The sequence below is a fragment of the Myotis nattereri genome (genome assembly GCF_964212035.1).
Source record: "Myotis nattereri genome assembly, chromosome: 1".
In the NCBI taxonomy this organism is placed as follows: Eukaryota; Metazoa; Chordata; class Mammalia; order Chiroptera; family Vespertilionidae; genus Myotis; species Myotis nattereri.
The window spans coordinates 214,961,471-214,978,894 of NC_138075.1; the positions used below are offsets into that span (position 1 = coordinate 214,961,471).

Below are 17,424 nucleotides of genomic sequence, written 5' to 3' on the forward strand. Positions count from 1 at the left end.
TCCAGACAGGTTAAAGTCGTGCAAGCAAATGAACAAGTCAAGGCAGGAAATATATTTCACTAGCCTGTTTCATTGTCATAACTCATCCAATTATTTTTAATAAAATGATGGTTATTTAAAAGGCTGGTTAGAAAAAGCTAAGTAACTTTGGGGAATTTCAAGAAATAGTTCCCTTAAAAACTGTATTAAGTAGGTTTGAAAAATGTGATTTCCTTAGTATTAAGATGCTAGAGTTTTATATAGGTATACAGATGACAGATCAAGGCTCCATACAATAACCACTTACATTAAGATAATAGCATTATTAAGTCATTGTTTTACTTTGTGGAATATATCAAACTAGTTCATACATGTATTAAATATCAACTGCTTTACCCTGAAAAAAGAATATGTATCATGTATCATGTATCCCAAATGTTAAAAAGGAAGGTTTAAAATGGCAAAAAATGAACATATAAAATTTTAAAATTTTGATTTATTGAAACCATTCCCATGTTTATTTCAGATTTTTCTACAAGCAAAACCTATGATATGCCATATGTGTTTTTGCATTATCCAAGAATATTACCCCAAATTGAGTTCTAGGTCTCTTTCTTTCTCCCCCTATAGTTAGTCATGCCTTCATTTGTTTCTATAGTATTTACTAGTACTTGCTTCCTGGCTTAGAGTACCTGTGATATGGCTCCCCAGGTACTTCTTCAAGGATCCCCAGGATGGTTCTGTTTGGAATTCATGCCAATACATCAAAAACCAATCTCATCATCTTCTGTCAAAATGAATCCAGCTTCTTCTCAATTTCCCTACCATAGACCTAGAAATCACTACTTATGTCTATCCAGTTTGGAGTTCTTCATAATGATTTTTTTATTGACCTGTTACTCTTGTCTACATACCAGTCTCCCAATACTGTAGATCTCAGCAGTTGCATCATAGTCCTAGCCATTAATATGTTAAACTTAAGTTATTTTACCTGCTGCTTTTTAGTCTCTAACTCCTGACTCCAAAAGGACCCCCATCGATGGATTTAGACTTTCTGAGAGATGTCAAAGCCACATATATGGTAGCTCTCCAAGAGGGATATCGTCTTACAGAGTTGTTCCCAGTATCTTGAGCTTTCTCCGCTTATGATTATGGCAGTGACCCATGGAATCCTCTTCTAAAACACCCACAAAAAAGCTTCATCTTCCAACCTCCTTTGCAGTTGGCCATTTGACTGAGTTCTAGCCAATGGGATGGGATGGGAGTCATATAATCCTCTTCTCTTCCTGACACTTAAAAGCATCCCAAAGATACCCCAGATCTCTCTGTGGTTATGGTGAGGGGCCACCGGTTCCAGATGGTGGAGAGCCACCCTACCTACATTGGACTGTAGTAGACAAAAGAAGTAAACTTATATAGAGTTCAATCCCTGAGATTCAACGATTTCTTGTTACAACAAGTAGCATTAGTACCTCCCAGGCTTTTAGGTGAGATAGCTGAAGACTTTGGGAGTACAAAGTGAATGTCTTTCTTACCCCATATTCATTCTCAATGAGAGCCAAAAACCAGAGAATAGGGTTGGCCATCAAAATAGATCCAGAACAAGAAATGTAGAGATACCTGACACAGCCAGGACACAAGATATGAGACTTACTGCTCTACCAAATTGTTGACAATAAGGCTTAGTTAGCGTTTAATACCTAACCTGCTGAATTCTTTCAGTAACTGCAGGACAGGCTAAGGTATCCTATACATTTTTATTCTATAAAGACTAAGAACATCTCCACAGGATGCCTCCCACCATACTATTGAAATAAAATGTCCAAATTCTATCCAGTCATTGCCTACCTTGTTTTCAACAACCTTCTGACTCCCTTTGGACTATCTCATGGGTTTGGACTCTCTGCCTGGCTCTGGGTTTCAGTTTCTTCCAGAAATACTGCTCTTGATGTCTCCTTGGGCTCCTGGCTCCAGGCTCAACAGCATGTGACCAGACCTGGGCTTGCTCTACAGCCAGTCTGGGACTTGGGAACTCCAGCCTGGATTTGGGGCCCAGGGGCACAACAGCTCCCTCTTGTTAGTTCTGAGGTACATCAGTGCCCCTTGCTGGGACTCTTACCCCTGCCACACATCTGTTAGCAGCCCTGTCATGAAATTATCTTCAAAATAGCAACTGAAATATCTTTTTATTTTCTGCCAGAAACTGGCTAATAAAAAAATTTTTAATTGAAGTGTTATGCTATGGTCTTTGTAGATTTGGCCATTATAAATCTGAAAACTTATGTGATTCCATCAGAGAACCCCATTCAAGAAAAAATAGCACAACTACCAAGTGATGAAAATGTAGTTTAAAGTTATTCTGACTCATCACAACACAAGATCTGAATCTTAGGGGAAGCTAGGGGCTACACAAGAGCTGTTCAGACACGGAATATTTGGGAATAGAAGCAGCATCGTAAGAAGACGTAATTTTTTTTTTATTTTCCCATGCCCCTAGGGATTCAGAAAATGCCAATGATATTTTCTATCCTTAAAAAGAAAGTTAACAATAAAAAATAAACACCTTATCTCTATGCTGCTTTCATTGCCATTTCAAAGGAACTATCCATCCAAGGGATTATTTATAAATACCGGGCTCTCCTGTTCTTGAACCAAACCTAACAGCATCCAAAGTTGGAGAGGCCAAATCTCCTCCCAGGGAGTGAACAATATCTCTACCTTAGCCTTCCAGAAGCTATGAAAGCCCTTCTTCCAGCAGACGCCTGTGGGAATTGGCACCACAGATGGGTCTAAGTATGTTATTTGCCCTGAAAACAAAGAAAGGTTTACATTTTTAAAAAATATAGAGTGCTTCACACAGAAGAGACAGGAATTGGTATCATTTTGTTTTGTTTTGTTACCTCAAAGCACATTCTCTGCTGAGCAAAGGACAATGAATCATACCCAATGACTATTTGCAAGATGCAGGGTTAAAGCTTTTTTTTTTCCATGTAGTTAAAACCAGGCAATGAGTCAGTGAAAAAAAATTCCTCATGAAATGGCTTTTAGATGTACTTTTTCATTGTTCATACAAGCATTTATCTTAAAAGGATATGTTCATCTGTTCCAGTCACTAACATTTATATCTATCCAAGCCACAGTTAACACCTATTGAAAATTTTGTTTCCATGATTATTATGGAACTTAATCATGTTTATGGACAAAGCCAGTTTAGTCATTTGAACTGGGCATCTATTGCAGAACAGTCTACATCATTGTGGACAGACCACAAAATGCCTTCTACAAAAATGCTCCTCACAATCTGTCACCAACGCACTGTGAAGTCAATGTTCTGTAGATAAAGTGGTGGGGGTGGGGACTTCCAAAGTATTATTGCTACCTTCACAGGAAAATTGAAGAGTGTGTGTGTGTGTGTGTGTGTGTGTGTGTGTGTGTGTGTAAATATATAACACCCCAATATTGTTGGAATATATGTGTATATTCCAACATGTAGCCAAAATACAACAGAAATATTTCTATAAAAGCACGTGGTCTTTGTGGATGTAGCTCTTTAAATCTATGGACTTATATGGTTCAATCAGAATGCCCCATTCAAAAAAACAAATAGCACAACTACCAAAAGTGGTTAAAAAGTATTTCAAACCCACTTGTAATCCACTACACCACCATGTACTCACCCTTTCTCTACACTTTTCTCTCAACTTTATCTGCTACCAAGAGTGATTTTTTTCCACGGTGGGTGGCTTAACTGGTTGAAGTGTCATACTGTGCACCAAAAGGTTGTGGGTTCGATTTCAGGTCAGGGCACATACCTAGGTTGCAGATTCAATCCCCAGTTGGGACACATACCAGAGGCAGCCGATGGGTATTTCTCTCTCTTGCCCTCCCTCTCTCTCTAAAATCAATGATCATACCTCAGGTGAGGATTTAAAAAAATGATTTTTTTTCAAATGACCTAAAACTTTCTCCCTCATGCAGTCTCTGTGGCTTCTGTATACATCACTAATGTGGATCAGCCTAATAGCTCTATCAGCCAAAAACTTGTCTTTGAGGATAGAAAGAAGTTAGAAAATTGAGGATAATAATGCATGTAAGCAGTCTTTCTCCAATACTAATGTTAATGTTTAAAATAATGGAATCCAAAAGTTGTGAATTTTTACTTTAATCAATTTTCTATTGTGTGGAACAGAAACCCATTCAAACTACCTCAAGAAAAATGGGGGAGGGAAGGTGTGACTATAAGGATACAATAGGCATTCTTTGAGCATCCAAAGCAGGAAATTAAACAGAGTTCGGCCTCTCTGGAAATTATAAATTCAGAAACCGAGTCTCCTCTTCCTGTTTCTCAGGGGCCTGCTCTATCTCTGATTATGTGCTTTGTTATCCATTTTTCTCTTCCTAAGTTTCTCTGATTGTTTATTCATAGTACACATAATGGGGACCTCACCCTCTGAACATACAGATTGGGTCCTCATAGTCAAAACTCCTTCTATGTGTCTTAGTTTAAATTCCCAGAGGAAGATTCTAATCAGCTACTGGTGAAACTATGGGTTCACTAGCCTTGGGAAGTGAGGAATCGCTGGACCAAATAGCTGGGAGATGGGGGTCCCACGGACATAATCCTCCCACTTGCAAAAAATATGGCCTACCCTCCAGCCATACCTTTAGAATGCTGAACGCCATGTGAAAACCAGCAGTGTAAGCTTGATGCTTGATACGGACTTGGGATAGGTTATAGTGGAGCAGCTCATTCACCATCCATTCTAATTTCCTTCTTATATTCCATATTCCCTTGAAGAGATATTTCTGGATATAAACTAGTTTCCACTAAATTAGAAGCACTTTCATGAGATTTTAGATGTGGAGGTGGAGGTCTTCCTCCCTTTTGGTTTTGCCTTTGCAAACACAATCTTGGAAACATTGGGACTTACTGTGGCACGATCGGATGTCCTACCCCTAGCCGCCTATGACTCAGGGTAGAGAAAGGTGTATTCCTGAGGGCACAGTTCCAGGCAGCCTCCTGACTCCCCATTTTCCTGGCAAGAGAAGTAGCTTCCCTGATAGACAAGTTTAGTTGGCTTTCTCAGGAGGTCATTTCTGGAGGTCTACAGCCCTTCCAAGAATTTTGTTAGACCTAGATCCTTATAGTAAAACACTTTCTGCTAAAATAGCTACATTGGCTTTTATTTCCTACAGTTCAAAGAGTCGCTGGGCCCAGATCAATAGGATTCAGTGTTCCAATCAAAATCTAGAGGAGAAAAAAGATGCAGAGCCATGAATTTGGTTACTGATGTAACTAAGAGGCTTAGTCTCCACTGTGGTTGACTAAATGTAGAGGATACCTTTGGATACAACCATATAAAGCATTACACAAACATCCTTTGTTAAATTAAAAAAAAAAACAAGATAGTAGTTAAAAGAGATTAAAACAGATTTTATTCAGAAACTATCGTGATAAGGGAAAAAGGATCTCAGTATAAAATTGGGCTCAATTCCAAGTACAACAAGGAAAAGTTGAGATTATAGACAAGGAGCAGGATGGGCTGTCAGTGGATGTACAATTACTAAGAAGAAACATCAGAGATGGGTGGGGGGTGCTATTCTGGTTAAATAGACTTAATAATATTCTTGCTGAAGGCAGGTCAGGGTGGTTAGATATTACCTGGGGATTTTTCAGGATGGAGAATTTGTCCAGATATCAAGAGTGATAAGAAAATTAGGGTGGAAGATTCTCTCTAAACTGACAAAGCAGGACTTGGCTAAAATCAGTGATGCAAAGATGGACACAGAAGTCCAAAAGTTGAGGTCTAGTTGAGAAAAAGGCTTAGAGGAATTGAACTAGTGTTTGGTCAAAGAGATACAATTTGTCACCTCTACCTAAGATGTACAAGTCTGAATTCTTCTAGTGGGGGGTTTTAAGGAAATGAAACAGTAAGTCCAATATCCAGGTAATTAAATAAAATGATTGTCACACATTGAGACCTGCAGGAAACTGAGAGAATAAAGTTAACAATGATGGGGGAAAAAAATCATTCTTCTTGCATCAGCAAGATAACCTCCTCATTGTAAACAAGTTTAGAAACCATAATAACTGCCAAAACCGGTTTGGCTCAGTGGATAGAGCATCGGCTTGCGGACTGAAAGGTCCCAGGTTCGATTCCGGTCAAGGGCATGTACCTGGGTTGCGGGCACATCTCCAGTAGGAGATGTGCAGGAGGCAGCTGATCGATGTTTCTCTCTCATCGATGTTTCTGACTCTCTATCTCTCTCCCTTCCTCTCTGTAAAAAATCAATAAAATATATTTAAAAAAAAAAAAAAAAAAAAAAAAAAAAAAGAAACCATAATAACAGATTAAACGCTAGACAGGCAAATGACTAACCAGGTAACTGCAGCATGTGAACTCTAGTAGATGTCAGATCATGAGATACTTATTCATCAGAATAAGCAGGCAGAATATCCACTCTCTCACCAATCAATGGTGCAGTCCAGCCCTCCAAGTCAGAGCCTCAGGGTCACACCCGCTGCTATCAATATGTGGTCCTATTTCTGACCTGAGCACAGATGAGCACACTCCATTTGTCTTCCTTGACAAAGGTAACACAAATCTAAAGGAAGATGCAATCAAATAATTTCTTATTGGGGTTCTAGCATGATGTCAGAGTTAAAGGTGCACACACATGTGGATTTGCAAAATAATAAGAATATGCATGAACACAAACATATTTAGAATTAATATAAGAAAAGAACTTAGAGAGTGATATACTGAAAAAATAAAAGATTTACTTCAAAAAGAAAGAGAGTAAGAGTGACACCAGTGAAAAAAAGAGATTAAACAAAATTTATTGAGTGCCTATTATGTTCCAGACATTTTTCTAAGCCCTGGGAATGTTTCAGTGAATAAGAAATAGAAGGAGAGGAGCCCGCCAGGCAAGATGGCACGATCCATGTTGCTGCAGCCCTTCTCCTGGCTTCTGGCCCCTGGCCAGGCTCCTGAGCGGCTGGTCAGTGCAGTCCAAGTTCTATGTTCGGGAGCCGCTATATGACAAACCTGACTGGCTGAAAGTGGGGCTGGCCTTGGATACTACTATCTTCCTGTGGGTCTATCTCATCAAACAACATAATGAAGATGTTTTAGAATATAAAAGGAGAAGTAGGTTAGAATAAACTTTTTAAATACTAATACAGTATGCTCCATATAGAGTTGAAAGCAGTTCCATCTGTTGAGTTGTGAGAGAGAAGAGTTATATGTGAAACTATGTCATCAGCATTTGTGTTTTGCATCGTTAAATGAAAAAACTAAAAATACGAAAAAAGAAATACAAGGAGAAAAGAGGTGGTAGGTGATTTAAGAAATTCTGAAGGTAGGTTAGGATAAGATGAATGAAGGGCTTTTATAAAGCAGTTTGACACTGTCCTTTAGTAACTAGAAAGCCATAGAATTTTTATTTTTTAATTTCAGAGATATAATTTTGGCCCATGTTAGAAATGGATTAGAAAGGGGTAACATTTGCAGTAGATAAAAGAGTTAAGGGGCTACTGCAATAGTCCAAGCCAAACTAATTATCATCATCATCATCATCACTTTATCTTGGATAATCGTTTTCATCACTTTCTATCTTGGATAATAGATAGTATGAATGATGTAAATGTAGAGTAGTGTTTCCTGTTTTAGCGTGGGTGTGGAGGGAAATTCAGAGCACTGGGTGGGCTTAATGGAAATGTTTGCCACACCAAGAGAACTTAGTCCATCAGTTTCTCCAAAGCAGGTTCCACTGGGGGTGTGGAGCTTCCCCTTACTTCGGATGCTACTCAAATTGCACACACACTGCCTTCACCCCCCAAGAATTTCCTCCAAGAAAATTGAATATCCTGCAACTGTCACAAGGAGTTTTCATAACCTTGGAGGACAGTAGTAAGGACCTCCTTCTATATTGGTTCCTGAGTGAGCAAAACTTCCAAACAGGCTTTTAAGTCAAGTCCAAGTAAACCAGGTGTCTATGTCCAAAGGTAAGGAGTATAGACTCAGGACCTAGTACAAAGGCCAATGGACGGATGACTAAAATGAGTTTGAAATAACTACACTATGCTACAGAGGTTGCAGTGTCTCCTCTGGACTGGGTATACCACATTATTTACTTCCGCCACACCCTCCTCCACTCCGCCAACCCTCCCAGCAACATTATGTCCTAATGCACATGTCACATGACCGCTGCCCTTTTGACCAGAGGTAAATACCTGAACCAAATTGGGCTAGTAGGCTCTCTATTTGGGAGTTATCTCTCCTGGGAATCAATTAAGGCAATTCCTTCTAAAAGGTCATAAACATTAGAGGGCTGAGACCATCATTTCGAGATGGTCCATTGTGAAGAACTACATGCAGACAGGCAAATGGCAGAGAACCTGGACTTGTATTAGAGAAAAGCCAAGCAGATCTGCAGAACAAATGATGGACCATATGCCCAGGAACAAGAGAGGCGGAAGCGGTAGTTGTCTGATGTTGTTTCAGTCCCTGAGAACTTCCCAATGACACAAGGAAGTTTATCTCTTGCTAACTAGTTTTCTTTTAAATCGAAAACATGGGTAAAATTCTGGCAAGATGTGAGGAAACTGGGAAGAATTCTCGACTGAATAAGAAAGGAGTGGGGGAGGGAGACCGAGAACGTGGACAAAGATAGAAAAAAATTTCAGGAGCACTGAGTTTCAGAAAGGGTTCTAGAGATAATTTATTGAAGTGAAAGATTCTGGAGAGGTCTGGGGGTCAAGTGTATTAGAAAGGGGATTTGTGAAAGCGTTGCTATAGTTTCCAAATTAGGTTATTTTAAATCATCTTCAAAAGCCGCACCCCCACCCCCCAAAAAATAACATTTTTATTTAATGTATTTCAGATGCTACACTATGCTGGTATAGAAATGACTGGAAACTGAGACACAGAACATGAAAACCCTAGATTTATATGGGTTAAGCCTACATTAAATTTTCCACTTTTCAAGCTAAATTGAGTGAATTTCCACATCTTATTTCTGAATCCTTCTTTAGATATCTTCTTAAAAATTCTAAGAATGAATCCCAAACTTATCTCATTTATCGTATCATCTCTCCTCCCTTTGCTGTAATACAGGGCTAGGTATCCTTGTTCTTATTTCACAGATAGAAACACTGTAGCTCTGAGATTCTCTTTGGAATGGAGAAATATGCAGTTTGACTATTTTTTTCCTTTAGCCTGACCTCCTTCTATATAGATGAAAATTTAATGCTTGTTGAAAGTAAAAGTAAATGTATAAATATTAAAAAGTAAAACAAGTATTAAAAACTCTGTTTCTGGCTTTTAATTCCCAGTCCTCTAGCAGTCTGGTCCCCCTCCGCCCTCACACACTATTCAATGTTCCCTAAACTTAATGATATCAAGTTCACTGCCATGTAAGTATTTCTTCATTCAATAGCTGGGGAAATTGTCATTGGTATGCAAACTGGTCTAAGGCAAGGAACATTACTCTTTAATCTCCTAATTTTAATTGGCATGCCATCATGCAGACTGGGGCTGCTAATGGCCTAGTTTGTAGATTAAGACCGGCAGACCTGAACCGTGGTAAGCCATTAGTTACAAATAAAAAGAGGAAAAACACTGAGCAATGATAAAAGAGGCCATTCCAAATCAGAGAGAAAACGATTCATCCTCATCTTCTCCAAGGTTCATGACCCTATTTCAATGTCCGTTGTAACAGGATTTGAATTAATGTTTTCTCCTCGGTCAAATAATTTCAGAACAGTTGGTAAATTGAAATGATTTGCTGTGCATAAACCAATGTTATTGGCTGGACCAGGAAATGCCGCTCAACAATTTGCTCACAAATGACATTGTTTCCGCTGATAGAACTATTTCTTTCACTAGGAAATAAATATCTTAAATGAAAAGCATCTTTCACTATTTAAGGGAAACATCTTTTTCTTCAATGAAATTAGCTATCATTATTACTTTAGTGTCTTTTCACCCTCCAATAAGTAGAGTCAAATATATGTTAATCTTTCATAGAGTTCACACATATATCTGTCACCAGTGAAAACAAGGAAAGTTCATAGTGAAAAAATAAATGTATATTTACATAGATAGATAGATAGATAGATGATAGATTGAAAGAAAAGAGATGAGAGAGAGAATGAAAAAGGAGTAAAATAGCCTAATTAACTGGTTAGTCTCTTTACCTCTCAGTGAAAGAGTAGACCAAAAGGTTAGTCTCTTTTACCCTTGGGAGGGTAAAAGAGTAGACCAAAAAAAGAGGAGGTTCCATTACTCTGAACACTAAACAAAGAAAATAAAAAAATAATAATATATCAATACCTCTGAGGTTGAAGTATGTCCCTTAAAAAATACAATGAAGCCAACACCTATAAATGCGATCTCATTTGAACACGGGACCTTTATAAACAATCAAGTTATGAAGAGGTCATTAGGGTGGATCCTGATCCAGTATGACTGGTGTCCTTATTAAAAAGGAAAATCCGGACCCAGAGGTAGACAGGGCCAGCAGGGAGATGATGTGAAGGCACACACAGAGAAGATGGCTGTGTGACTGGCGCGATGCATCTACAACTAAGGAACACCAAGGATTGCCAGCAAACACCAGAAACTAGAAGCGGCAAGGAAAGATTCTCCCTTTGAGCCTTCAGAGGCGGTATGGCCCTGCAAGATACTGACCTTGAGCTTGGACTGCTGGCCTCCAGAACTGTGAAACCATACATGTTGTTTAAAGCCACCTCGTTGGTGGCAGTTTGTTACAGCATCCCTCGCAAACTAACAAAGCACCTGTCTTGATTCTGTAACATTGAGGAAATCACCTATCACCTTTAAATCACTACTCTCAGGGTCTATTAGGGATGCAACTTCGCATCTGCCTTCAATAACATACTGGCCTGTTCCCCAAAACTTTCCACAGTTATCCGATGCCTAGAAAATAAAGCGTGCGTCGCTCAACACTACACACAGGACCCTTCACTTCCAACCCCACCTTGTTTCCTAGCTGCATCATTCTGTACCCCCGGCCCCACCCTGAGTGACACTGGATGACTTCATGCTCATGAAGACCCAGCAAAGGTCTGGCACATTTAATTTTTTAGAAAGCGTTCAATTGATACTGACCTGAGGAGAAGCTAAGGCCCTAAAAAGATGGAGGGATGATGCCTCTTTTTTTTCCAGTCTCTTTCAGCGAGTAAACAAGAACGCAATTTCAAAATCAAATACTTTTTCCTAAATGGGAGGGAAGAAAAAATAATTCTGAGTAGAGTGGGGGGGGGCAGGAAACAGATTTGCAGGCATGTTTAACACATGGATATGAAAAATGTGACCAACACATTCTTCAAGAGAAATTCATCCCTGAACTACTTGTTCATTCCAGGAGCAGCCGAGATGCAGCTGTTTTCTCCCCTCTGATTATGAACTACGAGATTTACCTGGGCCCCTGATTAAGAATATATTTCTATTTCTGAGCAAATAGAAGGTCTGCAGCTAGATGACGTTAGGCAAAAATAATAACACCGTGCTATAATACTTCACAGATTTTTTTTTTTAAGTCTTTGACATACAGAAATTCATGTTTTCCTACTCCCATCCACTAGGGTGCACTCCATGTAATAGGAGCTTGGTAGTACGTAATTTGTGTCTCTGCTTTCATATGGATTTGTTGAGTCTGAAGCAAATGTTCTGTAAACTCAATTGATTTTGATTCTCATAGCAACTCTGGGGAAGGATAGGCACGTAGTGCACGACGTCAGGCTGGAGAGGAAACTGAGGCTCGGAGAAGCAAAGGGAGCTTTGCCTACACGGTCCCTTCTTATGCAACTCTCCTTACACAACCTGCAGTCCTTCTTCTGCCCTTGTTGCTGAACTTCTTCCAGGAGGAAGCTTGAAGCTAGATCAGAATCTTAACACATCATTTCTATTTATAGCTCATATATCTAGGTCCTCTTATCGGGTTTCTCTAGGCTTCAAAGTATTATAATAACTAGGGACAAAAGATGTATTTGTAATGATAACCTTATAATATGTCACGTGCACTTGATTTTTTTTTAAAATGAAAGCAACAAACAGAGCACAGAGTGAGGAGTAAACTCTTACCTCCATTTTCCATCCAGTTTCAGTTCTTCCTTTACTAAGTTAAACCCCAGCCCCTGGGTTTCTCAGACTCAGCAAAAATGCCCACGTCCTTGCGTGGCATAAAAATGGTGAAATGCTTGCCATCGAGGGATCACAATGACTACGGACTGAGGCAAAAGGGAATTCCTCAGAAATTCAGCTTTGTGTGAAACCCTCATGATCTTTGTGTTATTCAAATAAATTAACTTAATGATAAGAGCATTCTGCCTTTAGTTCGTGATTCATCAACCTTGGGTAGCACCGACATCAACTCCTTTCTATAAGGATGGAGAGTTTAGTTCATGTACACTGCCTACCACCTCCCTCCCTGCTTCAACCTCCTTGGTTAATTTTGTTGATTATATTTTTAAATGTATTTCTTTTATGCCTTCAAATATGACAAATAAACTCTGTTTCCTGAATTTTCAACTTTAACCAGTATCTGTTGATTCCTTGCTGTGAAATGTGAAAAAATTACTCCCTTTAGTACTTACGCTTTTTCTCGCTCTTCTTTCCCTTCTCAATCCTTCTTTTTAGGGTGCGGTTGCTGTTATTGTAAATTATCAAGGTTTATAACCTTTACATTCTGTTCTATAACTCTAACCTCAAGTGTACCAAGCTTTTCCTTTATATCAAGGCACAAACTGAATATCATAAAACAGCATTCTCATTATTATGCAACTAGAGGCCCAATGCACGAAATTCATGCAAGAGTAAGCCTTCGTTCCCCCGGTTGCTGGTACCAGCTTCCCTCTGGCACCGGAGACCCGCGCTTCCCTCACAGCCCTGGCTTCTTCCAGAAGGACAACTAGAAGGATGTCCGGTTTAATCAGCATATTATGCTTTCATTATTATAGATTATTCAACATAGAACCAAATAGTGTGGTTCCCAGAACAGAGAAGGAAAAGTCACCCTATGCTACCAAAGTATTGTTGATAAAGAGAAATCTTTTTCATGTCTAAAGCTAAAGCACTGTTTCTCAAACCTGAACCTACACACAAATCACTCCAGGGTTTTGTTAAAATGCAGTGGGTTTCAGTGAGGCCCCACACCATGCATTTCTAACGAGCTCTCAGGTGATGTCAATGTTGCTGGTCCATGGACCATACTCTGGGTATCAAGCTGTGAGTGGGCCCCGTTTTCATTCCTTTTCAACTTTCATTGTTAGAGTTTTTAAATCCATTATCAACTTTTTTCTTGAATCCCTATTTCCATCATTTTTAAGGCTTCTATTTAGAGAAGTCCATATGATGTCTGTCCTTCATTTTTAATTGCCTACAGAAGAATATTAATCACTTATCCAGGGCCACTTCTTAAGTCAACAGTATCCTTTGCAATTTTTAGGGGAAAGCTTTTTTACTTTGATAGTTTAGTACTCCTATGATCAACTCGCAGCCACCTCCTAACCCATTCCCTCTCATTTCCTGCCTTGAACTCCAGAACTCAAAGATTACCACCTGGTTCCAATCAAGTGGCCAGCTTCTGAAACATCTTCATCAACCAAGTCAACTGCCTCCAAGTCACAATCTCCACCAAAATATATCAAGTTGATTCTTCATCCTTGACATTAGGTAATTGGACCTGACCCCTTGAAAGCATGATCCACACCCTCCCCAAGAAATACAGCTCAGTTCCTCATCCAGAAAAGTCATTATAAAGTTGTTTTCTTCCTCCCTGTGACACTAACAAATGGCACAGGGGAGAAAGCATCATCTAGTCATTTTAAAAAGTCTCTCTGAAAAGGTCTATAATTCATTCTCTTGTCACAAACTACAATGTGAAGAGAAATATGATAATAAATCCATTCTAATGAGAAAATATTGTTCTGAGAAAGAAAAAAAGCATGCAGTTAATCCATTTTTAAATAATCCTAAAATAATGCTGAGGTGCGCCCTAGATTCCACATCTTGGGATATGACTCGTCATTTTTTCTTTATTCCACAACCCCTGATTACACAAAAGCAATTATGAGAAAATATGTAACAAAATAGCAGGTGATGCCAAATGGAATTCAAAAACTGCCTAAGGGGAGAAAAAGAAATTCATTCATTGTTAAGCATCCCTAAACACTATACTTTAGGAAGAGTAGTGAATATTAATACTAAATATTTAGAAACTCAGGGTTTGTTGAATACAGATTACCACCTCCAACTCCCTTTTACAGTCTGGGAAAACTGAGTCAGCAATCCTCAATAGCCCCCAACTTCTGCAGGATTTAACCCCAGAAGGGCACTAGCGCACACTCTGATTTAGGAGTGCAATTAGAAATCCGCCTTTGACTAAACTGAGTCACCAGGCATCTCATTGCACACTTCTAAAATTAAATGCATTAATTTTTAAATTGAGTCAGGGAGAGTCCCATCTTCAGTGCAATCAAGGTAAATTACATTATTAAGTGTCAGAAGTGCCAAGACACACAAAATAAAATAAAATAAATATGTATAAAAGACTAACAATGCCCTAAGCAAAGAGCTGGGGAAGTGTTGATCATATTACTATTGAAGCCATCACCAGCACTAGAAAATAAAAGCTGAGGCAGAGACTACAAATATTTCTTTTCCTAAGAGATAATTGTTTTCCAATGAGAACGAAAACATACTAAAAATAGAATTGCTGGTTGGCTATTGGATAAGATCCTGGCATAAGAACTTAACTTTTTAACTCTACCTTGTTCATTGGGGATCTTTTATAAGGCTACACATTGACATCAGGTGGCTGTTGCCTTCAAGAAACGTCACATTCTTGGGCCTGCTCCTCTAATGAGGCTAAGCACCCACAGCCTTGCTTCCTATACCCTGTGTGTATCAATATAGGATCTTCCAGAATTATAACTTACTAGGGTTTATGATTCACCCTTAACTTTAGATAAATTCTATGATGAGCTCCTTCCCAGGGTGTCTCCTGGAGTTTGCAAGCATTCATGCTCAGGATTAAGAAAACTTCCAAGTTTATGGAACTCCCAGGATTACTGACCCCTTCCACCTAAGGGAACTTAATAGGGACTGTAACAGAAACCTCAGACATTGTACAAAGTAGTCAACAAGCTAAAAAATAGAGGGGTGAGGTCAAGGATGTTGATTAGAAGGGGAAAGGACTCAGGCACTGAGCAAAGAAAGGACTAGTCAGAATATGAAAGAATGAAAACCCAAAGGGAAATGGGGAAATGCAAGGGAGTATTTCTTTCGTCAAGTTCAAATTAGTTGTCCAAGGCACAAGGGTGGCAACAACTGAATACATTCAAGATTATGAACAACATAAACTGATGAACAAAAACAGATCCAGAAACAGAGAAGCATCGATCAGATGCTCAAACCGCAGAGGGAAGGGAGGGGAGGGTGGGGGTAAGGGGGAGAGATCAACCAAAGGACTTGTATGCATGCATATAAGCCTGACACAGACACCAGGAGGGTGGGGGCATGATTGGGGGGTGGGGGGGGGGCAATGGGGGGATAAGGACACATATGTAATACCTTAACCAATAAATAAAATAAAATAACAAAACAAAAAAAGAGAGAGATGTCTTGGGGACATGGGGACTGTGAAGTAGTACATCAACCTATTTTGTTTCTATTGCTTCAGAGTGACTTCTGCTCCACTTTTTGGTTCAGTGGCTTCTGAGATCTCAATAAATACAGCACAGAACTCTAGCTTTTACATTAAGAATTTCTCAGTACATCTGCATGCCCACCGTGACTCAGACCAGGAGTTGGCACACAGTATGCAGGCCAGATCCAGCCTGCTGCCTGTTTTTGTAAATAAAAATATATTGAGACATAGCCATTCCTGTTTATTTCACCATTCTGTTCCTGCAGGTATTGTTGTCTGTGCTCAGGCAGGTATATAGGAAAGGAAGAAGCAAAAATATCACTATTTGGTGTATTTTTGTAGAAAGAAAACAATAGCATTATCAGAAGTTTCAGAAGACTTCCTCTCTTATCCCACAGACCAATGCGAGATTGTGCAATCACCCTTAGAGGCAAGAGAGTCTATGTGGTGACTATTTTTATTGAAGCATGTTGTCACACAAAAACAAAATTGTCATTCTGAGTAAGAAAAATAATGGATAATGAGTAAATAATTAGCATTATTTACCGTAAAGATTGATTGTATTTGATGACAAAAAAGAATCTAGACTATTACTCAGGTTTCTGATTGGATAAGCCTGTGGGTGCTCACTGCCATCATCAGCACAGTGGGAGGAAGAAGAAGAAACGGTTCAAGAGGAGGCAAAGTTTGGAGTTAGGACATGTTGAACACATGGTGCTTTGGAACAATTATTGATAAGGAGGGTCTAAAGTTCATGAGAAAGAGCTGAACTGAAGATACATGGTTGAAAGGACTGCATGTCTTTATCTTATAGAAAGATATCTTATAGAACTCTATCTTACAGAAATATAAAGATCTATGTATAAGATATATAAATATATAACCATATATGACTGGTCTTATAACCTTCAAAATCCTTACTTGAAATAAAACTCAAGCCACATATGCCTAGTGTTCCAGTGATCATCTCTGAAGTCATACAAGCTTTTTATTATCCATTGGTATTAGATTTTCTGTTGATCAGAATGCAAAGTAAATAAAATTTGCATATTATCCAGCCAAGCAATTTTTATTTCACTTGTAACAGTAAAATCTTTCCCTGCTTGTTGTTCAGGGCAGGAAAAAATGGCAAACTGAGAATCACGAGTCATGTTCATCAGAGGCTAAGTGACACAAATAACCCCTATGGTAAAGAAATACCATATTTGGGCAGATTGACATCAGTGGCCATTGCGCATCCTGGGATTGGAGCTTTCATACACCAAGTCCCACAACAGGGTAGTAGGTCTAGATTCTAGGTGATGGCAGTAACATACTGTAACTACCCACTTTCACCACTGATTTTATTAGCCATGCACCACTAAAAAATTTAAATACTTAAAAATTTATCTAAACACTTTTTTATTGGAAATACCATGCATAATTAATATAGTACCGGATAGTGAAATGCAAGCTGAATTGTTTCTATCTAATTGGCAGCCCCTTTCAACAGCTTATATTCATTAGTAAGCAATTGTCACTGCTTTTCTTGGTGCAAAATTAACATCATAAGATTCAGAAAGTGTTCAGGCTAGGGAGATTTGCTGCCTCTGACTCCAGAAAGAGGCCATTTCATAGAGAGCCCCTTAAAAAAAATGAACTAGGACCTTTCTTTTTACAATGCAGTCAGCTTCCTTCAATAGCTTATTAGGAATACAGAAATTCACACCCCCATACCAGACCTGCTCTATCAGAATCTTCATTTTTAACAAAAACCCCAGGGACTGTGTG

At 39.0% G+C, this 17,424-nt stretch overlaps 1 pseudogene across 1 annotated transcript; it reads left to right on the forward strand.

Annotated features, from left to right (window-relative positions):
* Positions 1-6,912: 6,912 nt before the first annotated feature.
* Positions 6,913-7,144, forward strand: LOC308528006 (NADH dehydrogenase [ubiquinone] 1 subunit C1, mitochondrial-like; annotated as a pseudogene). Its single transcript has one exon. The product of its transcript is annotated as an NADH dehydrogenase [ubiquinone] 1 subunit C1, mitochondrial-like (transcript).
* The last annotated feature ends 10,280 nt before the right edge of the window (positions 7,145-17,424 follow it).